Genomic DNA, 12140 nt, shown 5'->3' with positions numbered 1-12140 from the left:
CTCGCCAGCGCGGCTTCTGAAAGCTGCTGCACTGAGTCCCCCTGGCCCCTCCTGCCCCTAATAAATCATCCCCTCCAACACCTCAATACAGCATGACTCGCCGAGCAGCGCATGCCCTGCACAGGCTTGACCTAAAAATAGGACTGTTGGGTGGGCAGGCAATGGAGGAACAGGTGGAGGCAGCATAACATATGGACTGGGAGAGGCACAGCACACTAGCAAGCGAGAAAAACAGGAAGCCCTGTGAGAGGGATAAGTGCATTCTGGTGGGACAGAATGATGGGGAGAAGCACACAAGCCAGGGTGAACATGGTGCGCAGGGCGAGGAACACAGGCAAGAGAGAACAACAAGAAGCAGATAGAGAAAGAAGCAGACGGGAGAGCAACTGGAAAACACATGCACACTCATGGCTTCTTAAAAAAGATAAAAGCAGTTCTCTCAAAGTGAGCAGTGGAAGTAAACAGGTAAAGAGGGCATGCTCAGGAAAGGGACAAACTGGACAAAGCAAGCCATCGAATAAGAAGAAAGCAAATGAGAGCAACAGTAAAGGAAAGCACTGCTAAGCAATGGGCAGACTTAGATTCTGTGTAAAAGAACAATAGGCTTTTTTAAACCTGTCTAGCAGGCTCAATCTAGAAACATCTTTTTTTGAAGCATGCTCCTACCATTTCCGAGGGCTGCACATCACAAGAGTTAATATTATACAATTTAACCTCGCGAGGCTGTGCTGGCTTTGCTGAGATTCGAACGTGGTACCCTACACATTACAGTATGAGAGTATGAGGTCAGTGGGGACTTTGTAACTCCTTAAACCAATTTGCCTTGGCTCACTGCCCATATCATTGACAACCATGTCCTTCAATTAAATAGGCAATGTAATAATATTGATGTATTTCTGTCTCTGTACAAGTACAATTCCTCATCAACCACACTCCAGTGCCCTTTCTACATTTTCAAGCCATTCGCAAATGTACTTCCTTTTACCATGTAGGTTTTTGTAGGAAATGCTTTATGTTCCTGATAAATAAAAATATAAACACTAGTAGTGCCTGATTCTCATACTGTTTTTGTACAATTACTATCTTACTCCTAGAAATTCTGGAAATATGGAGTAAAGACACCCCTCAATAGGGAGTTAGTCACACTTAATCTCAGAAATAGATTTGTGAATCACAGTTATGTGCGGTGAACGTATTTCAAGCACACACATATCCCACCAATTGGCATTTGTCGTGCCACACAGAAAACCCCCTGCTACAGCTAAATAACTGTATCACACTAAATTATGTCCCAAATTGTTTTCATACTGTAAGTGTGACCTACGTAAGGCATTTCCTGTTGCAAAAAAAGCACAGATGTGTCCAAGTTATGTCTGACAAGCATGAGCACATGGTAGACGTCATCGTTCAGTGACAAAATTTCACATATCTATACATATAAAGAATGGGGGTGAGGGTGGGAGTGGGGTTAGCAACATCTGGGAAGTATTTGGTCAGATGCATTTCCTGGCAGCACAAACCCACCCTTTCTATACCCTTCCTCCTGTACCACTATCCAGCAAAAGTGGTTTCAAAACTTCCCCTCACTGGAACGGAGTTATAATATCCATGAACTAGATTCAGTAATTCACCAGCTCCTCCTTATAAAACTGTGATGTAAGACCACTGAAAAGAAGCAGGAAGGTAAGTACTTCAATTCTTTATTTATCATTCTCCAACAAGACAGGAGCAGCGACCGCAGGTCTCATCCGCTCCTCAGCTCAATTGTCACTGTTCACCACCGTACCTTCCGTTCTGGAATCCCAGAGTAGTGGAAATTCCTTACAGTAACGAAAGGCATGGTACATAAGAAATATACATAAGTAACATAAAAATACATATGCAACCCAACACATCTTCCTCCTCTGCAAAAGAAAACAAATCATAACAAAAAACAATCAAAGAAGAAACACATATTAATGCATAACATAATCATTAAACTTTTTAGGAACCCTTGTAACTCTGGACCAAGGAACTTGGGTATTGGAACCATGAGCCATTTCACCTTGACTATGGTGAGGTGCAGAACCATTATGCATCAAAAGATGGGGTGATTTGGAAACTGGGATCTTGTTTTTGTTCCACCATCTTCCGTCCTCTAATTGTACTGCACTCTTGTTAACTCTTACAACAGACTTAAGACTAGAGAACTTGGATTTACTCTTAGGCACGATGCAAGCACATTTGACTCTAACTCGATCACCAACTTTCACATTAAGCTGTCTAGAACTATTTTGAACATACTTGTTCTGGGACTCTACTCTTTTCTTCCTTACTTCTTTTATCTTGTCTACCGGTAGACCAAACTCACCCATCCACTTCCTTAACAATTTGGAAGATGGAACACGGCCCCTTAGTAAGATGAACGGAGAAACTTCTGTATCAGAATTTGGGGTGGTGCCTGAGGCCCACAACACATTTTTAAGTTCACTTATGCAATTTAGACTACTGGCTTTAGACAACTGATGTTGTCTTTAATAACATACCTGTGTTGAATCTCTCTGCGAGACCATTACTCCTAGGGTGATAAAGTGAGGCTTTGGTGTGTTTAATACCCATGAAGCTTACAAATCTCTCAAATTCTGTAGAGATAATATTGGCAGCCATTGTCTGAGACTATTTCGTCTGGAACACCTTCCCTAGCAAATAAAAATTCAAGAATTTCTACTACACAAGAAGTAGTGGGGACCTTTACAAGTTTAAACTCCAGCCAACGACTATGGTAATCTATTACAACTATACCATATTCCAAAACGCCACTATCAGACAAAGATAAAGGGCCAATAATGTCAATGGCCAGTTTGGACCAAGGCTTGGAAGGAACTCTAACAGCTTGAACAGGACTATGTACTGTCACTTGAGACTTGTCACTACCAGCACAATGTAAACAGTCCCTCACAAAATGCTCTACTTGCTTGTCGAGACCGGGCCACCAAAACTGCTCCCTAATCCTTCTCTCCATGGCACGCATACAAATATGGCCTTCATGAACTAAAGTAAGCACCTTGACTCTCATGCTCAAGGGAACCACAAGTAAAGAAGAGCGATATAAGAGTCCATTGACAATAAAGAGTTTATCAACAAAATACTTAAATTTACTGATGGTTTCATCATTCAAACATTCTCTGGTCCAACCTGTGTGAATCATATTCATGAGCTTTTTAATGTCTAAGTCAGTATCATACGCATCTCTCCATTCACTTTCTAAAATGGCTCCATCTGAATGAGATACTGCGTAACAAAAGATCTCCGACTCAGATTCCTTATCGTCATGAATATCCACATCAAAAGTACTTCCCTGCATCCTGGACAAACAATCGGCTAAATTGTTAATTTTCCAGGAACATATTCGACATTGAAATTATGTTCTAACAATCTGTACTGCCACTTTGCAATACGAGGAGTGGCTGTATCTCCTCCTTTGGTGGTAAAGAGTTGACCCAAAGGTTTATGATCCATTCTAACAGTAAATTTGGAGCCCCATAAATACTGTTTAAAATGAACAATTCCCTACTAGCAGACTAACGCTTCGCGTTTTATCACTGAGTAAGTAGCTTCAGCACCTTTTCAGATCGCTTTAAGCAAAAGCTATCACCTCATCCCTGGCATCTCTATTCTGCATGAGTACAGCACGAGACCCTTCTGACTGGAATCAGTCATGATTATTGTGTGATCATTGATGTCAAGAGGTTTGAGAGAGTCGGCATGTGCATTCTCTATTTTGATTATGTGAAATTCCTCATCACATTCAGCATTCTATTTGTAAATTACAATTTTAGTAATGTTTTTGAAGAACAATTAGGCACAAATCTTGCATAGAACTCGATGAGTCCCATGAATAATCTCAATTGATCTTTATCACCAGGTGCACAAAAATCCTCCAAACCTTAACTAGGCTGGATTTAGGTTCGACACCCTTGGCATAAAGTCTATAGCCTAAATAATCTACAGAGGTTAGTTTTAATTTAAATTTTTTAAGACTCAAAGTTACACCTTTTTCTTTCAGTATGGAAAAAAAATGACGCAATCTTTCATTGGGTTGAATCGGATTAAAACCATGAACCAACACATCAGCCTGGAATGCCATCACCCCGGGAGTATCTTTGAACATGCTTTCCACAATTCTTTGAAAAACTGCTGATGCAGAAGCAAGCCCAAAAAGCATTTGTTTGTATTGGAACAAACCCTTACAGGGCGATGAACACAGTGTAGTGTCTAGAATCAGGGTGTAAATCAATTTGATGGCAAGCTGATGTCATATCAAGTAAACTGAAGTATTCACCAATCTTAAGGGTAGTGGTCATCTCAGTGATGTTTGGCAAAGGGTGTTAACCCAGATATTGTGATTAAGATCGAGAAGATCAACACACATGTGCAATGCACCATTGGCCTTACGACTGAAACAATGGGTGAAACCCATTCGAAAGACTCAATGGGTTCTATGACATCGCTTGAGCATAGTTTATTTAATTCTTTTTTAAGTGCATCACATAAGGCCAAAGGTACTCTGTGAACTTTGTGTACTACAGGTTTGGCGTGATCAATTATTCTGATTTTGTGTTTGAATCCTTTAAATAGACCTAATTTGTCATTATAGTTTTCAGGATACATTGACTCCCATGCATTTTCTTTTACCGTTTGTATACAAATTAAATCTTTCTTCAAAATGACTTGTTCAGAATCATTAGGATCCAAAATGATCCCTAAATTACCTTGGTCGTGCCACCCTAATAAACATGTAAACATGTATCATCTTTAGCTACGTAAACTACACCTTGAGCATTACTGCCTTTAAAACACAAATTTACATGAAATTCACCAAAGCCTTCGATGGTTTTACCACCATTAGCAATGGGATGAACAGATGAATGTTCTAAAATAGTACCCTGAGATTGAAACAAATCCTCCCATATTTTATCACTTATGATTGTAAATGGAGATCCAGAGTCAGCTAACACCTTGATATCTTTTCCATTCACAGATATGGTACATAAAGGTTGTCTTCTTCCTTGTGATACAGTAGAAACAACATCAGTGCTGTGACATTCTGTTACTAGACAAATTTGATCCTCCTCACTTGAAGATGATTCACCCGTGAGCTGTTCAACATTTAGAACTTTCTTGGAAGATTGTTCAGGATTAACAGATGTTTAACCACTTGATTTACACACATGGGCGAAATGACCTTTCTTAAAACATTTGCTACAAGTTTTATTCAAAGCAGGACAAAATTTGGCGTTCCCAAGATGAAAAGTGCTGCTGCAACGGTAACACTCCCAATGTTTATTTGTCAGTTTGGTGGTAGTAGGAGTAGATTTTCCCAAACCACCAGGTTTGTCTTGCCGTGATTTTTCTTTTTGAGATTTTTATTTACTTTTAACGGCCAAAACATTTGGTGCTGGTGAACTTGAATTTGAAATTTCTTCTGAGTACGAAGTTGTACTCTCAATCCTAGTAGCAATTTCCAATGCTTTTTGTAGAGTCAATTCAGGTTTTGCCAAAAGTGCTTCTTGGACTTTTTTGCTATTGGTTTTTTCCACAAGCTGATCTCTAATTATCTCTTCCTCGAATGTTTTATAATTACATGAGTCTGCTAGAATTTGTAAAGCGCCTACATAGGTAGATGCAGATTCTTCAGGAAGTTGCGCTCTTTTGTAGAATTTATGTCTTTCTAATGTAATATTCTTACAGGCTTTGAATCTTGTATCAAAAGACTTAATAGCTGTAGCATATTCATTTTCAACGCCATCACCTTCACCCTCAATGGACAAGCCTAACACTTTAGGAGTGTGTTTTAAAATAGTGCATCCTTCAGAACCAAGACAATGTCTTAAAATAGCGATTTTTTTCTTACTTGTAAATGAGTCACCTTCGAGGGCTTCTAGGTATGCCTCGAAACTTTCCTTCCACTTTTCCAAATCCACCTCAGTAGAAGCAGGATTAGGTGAAAAGGAAAGGGGAGGTGACACAAATTCCTGCATGCTTAGAAAAAATACTCAAATGCACAACCTTAAAAGAGTTGTTATGGAAGGTACAATGTTATTGAATACTGAATTATATATAATGTGGAATTCTAAAGAAAAACTGCATGAGAGCGTGTTAGTTTCTTGAACTTAACATGCAACGCTGAAAAACTGTGAACTTGAAAGATAAAAGAGCTGTGCACATCAGCGATGTTTTAATAGCTATGTGCGTTAACTATAAACTTTAAATGAGCTATGCGCATCAGCGATGTCTTTATTAGCTGTGCGCGTGTATTTTGAAATTTAAATGAGCTGTGCTCATCAGCGATAACTGTCAGCTGTGCGCAATAATCTTTAAATGAGCTGCGCGCATCAGCGACATCTTTGTCCGGTGTGCGCATTAATCTTGAAACCTTGACGTTGAAATGAGGACTTTAAATGAGCTGTGCGCATCAGCGATGTTTTAATCAGCTCAGGATGTGCGTGTCAGCGTTGAAATGAATCACTACTTTGCTATGGTAGCAGAAACAATTAAAATGGCAGCAATTGATGTGGAGACGCAATGTGGAGTGGTGCCAGACAAAGGGCAGTGCTCACGTTGTAGTAGATGTCACACTTTCAATTGCGCGCATGGCATTAAGCGCGAGGAAGTCTCATTGAAAATGAGAAAAACGGCATATAGTTTAAAAATATGGATATCTTCACTTCCACCACTCTGTAAAACGCGGTTTTCACGTATGCTTTTGGCAGGATATTCGCAGAACATCAGAGTCCTCACCTCCTCGATGATTCAAATTTGGTTTGTCGCTCCAGTTGGTGAATGAAACACAGGCACGCGTGGACGTGTTGAAGGAGGGGAACTCGTCGCCAGTGAAAAGAAGCAGGAAGGTAAGTACTACCATTCTTTATTTATAATTCTATGGCAGGACGGAGGCTCCGATTATGCTTTCTCTATTTCTTTACTGAAAAGACAGCAGCCAATCAGTACACAGTAAAGAAGAAAACTACAATACCCATGAGTACACAATCAGTATAAATAGGGTCACAGAGGTCATAACTTCCTCTTCGCAGCCAGTTAATAATAATAATAATAATAAAGGAATTTCTAAAGCGCCTGGTGACGCCATCACGGCGTGTCCCCGCGCTGTGGAGTAAGAGTCAGAAAGGAGGAGGATCATCTATCCCTCCATAGCAAACAGATGTGTTTTCAACAGTTTCCGGAACATGGTTTCATTGTTGGCCAGTCTGATCCCAAGTGGAAGGCTATTCCACTGGGCGGTAGCCAGCACCCGAAAGGAGCGGCCTCCCATCCTGGCCTTTCTAACACGAGGAACTGTCAGGAGACCCATACCCGCCGAGCGAAGTGCTCTTTGGGGACGATAGGGGATGGCCAGATCCTTCAGATACCCTGGCGCTTCTGCAGAGGTTATCCTGTAGCAGAAAAGGAGGGCTTTAAAAAGAATTCTTTTCTTCACAGGCAGCCAATGAAGGGCAGCCAGAGTAGGCTTGGATGCTGTTCTTTTAGGGAGTCTGAGGGCTAACCGGGCCGCCGTATTTTGCAGCACTTGCAGTCTCCTCAAGTTCTTCTCCGTAGTACCTAATAGCAGCACATTCGCATAATCCATGCGAGAGGTGACCAGAGCTTGGATCATAATACGTCTGGCCTCCAGAGGCAGTAGGTCCAGAGTGCGATTCAGGGTCTTCATAACCCCAAAACATTTCCCCACCACCTTGTCCACATGACTCTCAAACGAGAGTTTAGGATCCACCCAGACCCCCAGGTTCTTGGCCTCACTGCATGGGATGGGCAGAGAGCCAAGGCAGGGCGGCCACCATTCATGAGACCAGCTCGCCCCATCTCCCCCTATCACTAACACCTCCGTTTTTGCCCCATTGAGCTTAAGGCAGTGCTGATTCATCCAGCCAGCAAGCTCCTGCATGCAGGTTTTAAAGTTGGCTGCTGCTAGTTTCGGAGACTGTGACAGGGAGATGAGCAGCTGCGTGTCATCGGCATAAGATACAAGATCTATGCCGTATGACTGAACAACCGCTGCCAATGGAGCCATATACAGGTTAAACAGGGTGGGGCTCAGGGCAGAGCCCTGAGGCACCCCCTGTTCTAAGGCCACACTGTCGGAGAGGAACATACCTCTCTGAACCTGGAAACTACGGTCCGAGAGAAAGTCCTTGAGCCATCTCCAAGCTGCCTTTGTAACCCCCGCGCTGCTCAGACACCGTAGCAAGGTGGAATGAGCTACGGTGTCGAACGCGGCGCTGAGGTCTAGCATGATAAGTGCCATGGTGTTCCCCTCATCAGCACCCATCCGTAAAGTTTCGGTTGCTCTCAGCAGGGCCGTCTCAGTGGAGTAGTTCTTACGAAAGCCAGACTGAGAGCCATGAAACATATTGTTTGACTCTAAATATTCCATGAGCTGAGTGTTTACCAATTTTTCCGTCACTTTAGCTAAGTATGGTAGAAGAGATATTGGGCGGAGATTTTCCATTATATCCTGACTTACATTAGGTTTTTTTTTTATTGGTAAAACTATGGCTTTCTTCCAGTCGCCTGGCAGAGTGGCCGAAGAGAAAGACAGCTGGATAACATATCTGAACAGCGGCTCTAATGCATCCAGACTGGCATTAAGTATCTTGGGGGGGGCCGGATCACGGGGGGAGCCTGATTTAACTTTCTTGCATACAGTAACTAGTGTTTCCGCAGCAGGGACATGAAAGGTAGATAATTCAGAATCTAGAGAATCTACCTCCCAGCTACAGTCAAGATCAGGGCCATTAATCAGATTCCCCGTAAAGCTGGCATAGATGTTCGAAATTTTGCCTGCAAAGTAGTGAGCAATATTGTTACAGGTTTCCACAGAATCTGCGGACGGCCCACTATTGTTCGAGACTACCGAGATCTCTTTAAAAATTTTAAAAAGTTCCTTCGAAGAGTTTTCAGCCTCCACAATGCGAGCAAAGTTAAGCGCATTTATTCCTATTACTTGTACTTGCCTTAGCGCTATTGTTGTGAATTTGTTGACCTCTTTGTGCGCTTCTTCTATTGCATATTGCGCTTTGTTCCTTATTATTTTAGGCACTTTGTGGTTGCCGCTTCTCAGCTGTGCTCGGCTTCCCCGCGGCTTTTGTGTTTTGCGTGTTTTCGGCTTCCCGGCCGCTGTCTCTTGAGAGCGTGTGGCACCTCTCTGTAAAGACGCGCTGTATCGGCGTCTTTTGTATTTTGGTGGAGCGGGAGATTAAGGGGCTGGAGAGGCGCGCGTGTGTCGCGCGTCCCTCCTATCGGCAGGTCGCTGTTAGCACATGCGCGACAGCGTTTTTTTACATTTCTGTGACGGCGCACATTCCTGAAGGCGCTCGCCTCACATGGAGGAATTTGAAGCATTTATTAAGACATGCCCTGTCAATGCCTGCCGTTTGAGCTCCATTACGCCCCTTTTAAGCAAGTATATTGAAGGGGTTCTACAAATTGTTGCATAGGCTCTGCCTAGAGTGGCATAAGTTTGTTTTCAGTGCAAGCCCACCCTCCACATTTATTTTTTCTTGACTGTCAGGTTTGCCTGCTTTTTTTGGCTTGCATTAGGGGTACCACTCCCCCAAATTCGGCTTTGGCCCTATAAAATATTTGAAAATATTTTGAATTTCTTCCTGTGGGCACTGCTGGGCAGACTTTGTCGCCATGGCTGAATATTGTGATGAAGAAGGGTATGATTATTATAATGAGGAGGAGCTCTCTGCATCCATGGATGACTTCATGGGTCAGGCATTATTCCAGGCGATTGCGCCTTTGAAGCGTCATTTATCGGAGTATGCTGCGCAACAAGGTTGGTTGCCTCCTTCCTCTGGGCACAGTAAGAAGTCGCCCAAAAACCCCCATCATTCCGACTTTGCAAAGTTGGCGAAGACCTTATCTTCTACACCTGCAGCTAAAAAAACGTCCTGCTCCTGCTCGTACTACTCCTTCTGATTCAGACAACGGATCATCTTCATCCACTTCTTCCTCAGAGCCTGCGAGGCCGCCACCTTCCAAGAAGGCTAGAAAGGAACATTTTGTGGATGCTCCTTCCACGCCACAAGTACTGACATTTGACCCGTCGGATATTATACATCCAAACTCATCCTCATGGCTGCCCTCTCCTGAAGTGGCAGAATACGTCCAAGACCACATTCGCACCCCTTTCGAGAAGGATGTGCGGGCGCGTTTGCGCTCTGAGTGTCCTCGCCCAGATCTCTCCAACAAACTTGCAGTCACTCCTGAAGTGGATCCGACCATGATCACCTAAATGAAAAAATATTCAAAGGATCCCACTAAAGGTTTGGATTGCTCTTGGCGCTCATGTCAAGATAAGCTTTGGATATGTTGGGGCCTCTCACGAAGATTCTCGATATGGCTTACCGAGCCGAAGAGTCTGGAGCTATGATTGACCCCGACGAACTGGTGGTGTGGTCCCAACGAGCAGTTTGGATCCTGGGGAATGCGAACTGCGCTTTGTCTTCAGAACGTTGTCGTTCTATTCTGATGAAGCTGGACCCCAGGGTGACTGATTTGGCATCTTCAGAATCGGGATCCCAGGCACAGGGCTTGCTTTTCGGGGCTCCTTTTCTTAAGGAGTTGACCAAGTTTGTGTCCACATTCAGTGGGTTGGATAAAGCCCAGGCCAATCTACGTAGAGCCTTTCGCCCACTTTTTGGCAGGGCCGGACGAAGGAGATGTTCGTCCGGCCGTGGCGCGGATCAGGCCTCGCAGCGAGGCAACAAGTCTCAGAGAGGAAATCAAATTTACACCTACAACAAGTCAAGTTTCTACCCCTCCAAGAAGGGCAGAGGTAATTACGGCAAGGGTGGTTACAACGGTAACCAAGAAGGACGACAGGATTCCGCCTCAGGTGAGCTTGATTCTCGCTTCCAATGTGGTGTTGGGGGGGAAGAGTGCAATCTTTTCTCCACAATTGGCGTTTGCTCTCGAACGATGCCTGAGTGCTGGAGGAGGTACAGGGGTACAAGTTAGAGTTTTACACTCGCCCTCACCAGCATCTTCGGCCTCAGCCTCTTGTTTTTTCTCAACAAGATCAAAGGGTTATCTCCGCAGAGATCGCCTCCCTTCTGGCCAAGGGAGCCATCGTGTCCACGACTCCTCATCCCCGCGGCTTTGTCAGCAATGTTTTTCTCGTCGAGAAAAAAGGGGATGGGTCTCGTTTGGTCCTCAATTTAAAGGATTTCAACGGCGGAGTGGTATACCGCCATTTCAAGATGGATGGCTTTCGGATAGACTCTGTCTCCTGCCAACTCCTTCTGCCCGGGCAGAAGATCAGGTCAATCAAGAGGGACTTGCGACTGCTTCTGGCCAAACAGACTGTTTCCTTGCACTCGGTGGCTCGCATTGTAGGCCTTCTGTCCTCTACGCTCCAAGCGATCTTTCCGGGTGCACTGCATTATCGAGCGCTTCAGCGTCTCAAGATCAGACATCTTCAGAAGGGTCTGCGATATTCCGATCATGTTCCCCTTTCGGAGGATGCCCGAACGGAGAAGTTGTGGTGGCTGGACCACATGGAGTCATGGAACCGCCGGGCGCTGTTCGGGAAGACTCCCGATGTTGTGATCGAGTCCGATGCCAGCCTCTGGGGTTGGGGGGCCCGATGCGGTTCGGTGGCGACGGGGGGTCGTTGGTCACCGGAGGAACTGTCCTTGCACATCAATTGCCTGGAAATTCTGGCGGGTTCTTTCGCAATTCGGTGTCTGTCCCCTCAACAGACGAATTGTTGCATTCTTCTCAGGATGAACAATATATCTGCAGTTCGTTATGTGAACAAACTGGGGGGTACCAAGTCCAAGCCTCTGTTGGAGATTGCAAAGGACTTTTGGCACCTGTGTCTGCAACGCAGGATCACAGTTATTGCAGAATACCTGCCGGGTTCCTGCAATCAGATTGCGGACTGGAATTCTCGCCATCTACGCGACCTCAGCGATTGGAGGCTTCATCCTCGGGTCTTTCGGAGGTTGACTCACATTTGGGGGTCTTGTCAGCTCGACCTGTTTGCCTCCTGTCTCAACTCCCAAATTCCCCAATCCTACAGCTGGCGTCCGGATCCGGAGGCCATGGCTACGGACGCGTTTCTCCAGCCTTGG

This window comes from Lissotriton vulgaris, chromosome 2_1, assembly GCF_964263255.1.
Source record: "Lissotriton vulgaris chromosome 2_1, aLisVul1.2, whole genome shotgun sequence".
NCBI classification, from domain to species: Eukaryota; Metazoa; Chordata; class Amphibia; order Caudata; family Salamandridae; genus Lissotriton; species Lissotriton vulgaris.
Note: the sequence above shows the minus strand (reverse complement) of the source record.